Source organism: Cynoglossus semilaevis, chromosome Z, assembly GCF_000523025.1.
Source record: "Cynoglossus semilaevis isolate Cse_v1.0 chromosome Z, Cse_v1.0, whole genome shotgun sequence".
Lineage (NCBI taxonomy): Eukaryota > Metazoa > Chordata > Actinopteri > Pleuronectiformes > Cynoglossidae > Cynoglossus > Cynoglossus semilaevis.
In genome coordinates, this window is record NC_024328.1 from 17,320,674 (window position 1) to 17,323,375 (window position 2,702).

Below are 2,702 nucleotides of genomic sequence, written 5' to 3' on the forward strand. Positions count from 1 at the left end.
ATGCTAAATTAGGGATCAGCATGAATAGCACCTCTTAGGTTTCCCCTCAGGAAACTAGGTTACGTACTGTACATGTAATATACACAAGTTTGTTAGTAGCTTCCCAGACTTAAAAAAGACAAGATGGCTGCCGGGGTGCACACGGTTGGACAAGTATGCTTAAAAAATCATCCAAAAAGCAAATTGGACCTTGAATAGTGCTATGAACAATTTCCTCTGCTGCTTAGATAACTTTATATCTTCTGTTAAGTTCAACCTGTCCAAGAAAAAGGGACACTTTAACCTTGTATCCAGCCAGATGGAGTCAGCACATGTTGTTCACAAGGATACTGGACTATGGCCATGCAAGGCCACCCCCAGGTGAGCAGGAAAAGGCTGTTACAACCAAACCACTCCTGGGTGTTTTTAATCTCTTGCTGATACTTCTTTTGGCTGGTGATGGTGAATTAAACCCTGGGCCAGTGCCAGCTAGGCCTTCATCTCTGCTAGCTGGGCTAACATCACTGCTAACTGGGCCTTCACTTCAGGTAGCCAGGATAACAACACTGCTAGCTCAACCAACATCACTGTTAGGAGGGCCCCTATCTTTGCTAGCTGGACCTTTGGGCCTCCACCTCAGTATTCTATAGATTACTGCCAGTTCCTCAGAATCTTCCTGTTGTAGGCATCCTCATTTCCCATTGGGTCAATTACAGTGAGGGACTTCTCTGCCATGTTCACAACCTTAAGTGAAGTAATTTTATATGTCATATCAATAAACAGGCTGTATAAGAACTTCCTTTACTATGCTTAATGGTTACTCTACAGAGTGTTAGATTTCAGTGGTTTTCACATTTGGTTGGGTCTGCAGCAGGAAGGTGATAAGACACCAAAAGACTCTCCCGAGCACACACAGTCACATAGCCCCCTACATTCAAAGAGAGAACAATGGGAAATCTCCCAATCTACCTTCTTACAGGGAACCCCAGAGCCATCCATTCTTTTTGATCTACGTGACTTTATGGCTATAACACCCCACTCAGCAACAAAATGTTCTTCCAACACTGCTGAATCATGGAACAGCAGTGCCATAGTGGAGACTGCAGGCATCACATGATACAAGAACAATAATATGATTGGCCACAAGAGGCCTAGCCTCTCTCTTCCATTGGCCTACAAGATTTAAACACACACCTGGGAACTCGAAAACCACTCCCCCCACATAGGTATATAAGCGTAAACAACTAATGAGAAGTTAGAAGTTATTCTTGAGAGGATTTGCATATTAATAACTGTTGTACGAGATTTTCTTGAATACTTCTCCAGTCGTTTATTTTGCTTTATTGTTGGACCTGTTTTGTTTGACGTTTTGCTATAAAAATGACCTACCGGCTGCTTCCATTCCTTGCCTGAAGACACCTCGCACAGCAAGAATATTTTGACTGGTACTGTGATCCGGATCAAAATATAGCAAGAATCGTTCAAGAGTCTTGCACAGCCTGCTTAATTTGTTCCAGCCAAGACTTCATTTTTAAATATGTCCACATAACAAAAGAGAACATCTGTCGAAGTACTGAGTCATCAGAAATCATATATTTTGGAAACAGACTACGAGAATCCAATGTGCAGTAACATTCACATGACACAGCCAAACACTCTCTGCTGGGAACTTCATCTGTAACAGATAATATAGAAATATGTACGTTAATAAAGATGAGGTAGGACCCAACAGCAAAAGAAATGACTTACTTTCTTAAAAGGTACATCACCTTATGGAGACTTTTAAACTGCCCATTAAAGAAGAGGGATCTTGTCACAATGGCATTGAGATAAAACATGGCTTCCTGATAAAATGATCAATATATCTGTTAGTGCAAAAGTACATCCATAGACCATGTCAAGTAACTTCCATTCAAAAGTAACACATATCTGTTGAGTGGTGTTTTTCCATGTTGACAAAGGTTGTTGTCCTCGAAGGAGTGTGTTTTGTCCTTGAGGTGTATGTGAACAGCTTTGTCCTGTCCTGAGGAGTTGTGTTGCCTAACAGAACTCTTCAACCTTGACCATGACCTAGATGACTGATAATCTTCATAGACAGAAGTTTAAAATGTTTATGTGCATTGCTATATAACCTTCAATGGGCAACCTAAATGTTAATGGGGAAGTTAACAAAGTTAGGAAAACATGTTATGGATGACATAGATATGACCCAGGAAATTAATGGCTCTACAAGAATTACAAACTCCACCTGCACCCAGATTGATCTAGCTCTTACTAATAGGTCAGAAAATATCTTGAAATCATACAATTTGCTTACAGGAATGTCTGACCACAATCTTATAATGGTTACAAGAAAATTAAATAAAAAGCGCTTCAAGCCCTTGGCACTGACTAAGTCAGGGAGTGAAGTTATATTGTATAAAGAGATGTCTACAAATGAGGCAGACCAGGACACACTTCTGCTCTCAGGGGATTTATTGCATTAAAGGTTTCTAACCATGGCAGGTCCAACAATGAATCTCATATGAACATTCACCAACAAATCCCAACTTCTGATACATGCTGATCCTTCTTATAGGCATACACAAACGTGTTGTTGCATTACATTTGGCCGATCCTTGATGTAGTCCCACCTCCACCTTGAAGTCTTCTGTCCTTCCAACAGCACACCTCACTACTGTTGTACTATTCTCATACATGTCCTGCACCAAACTAACATACTT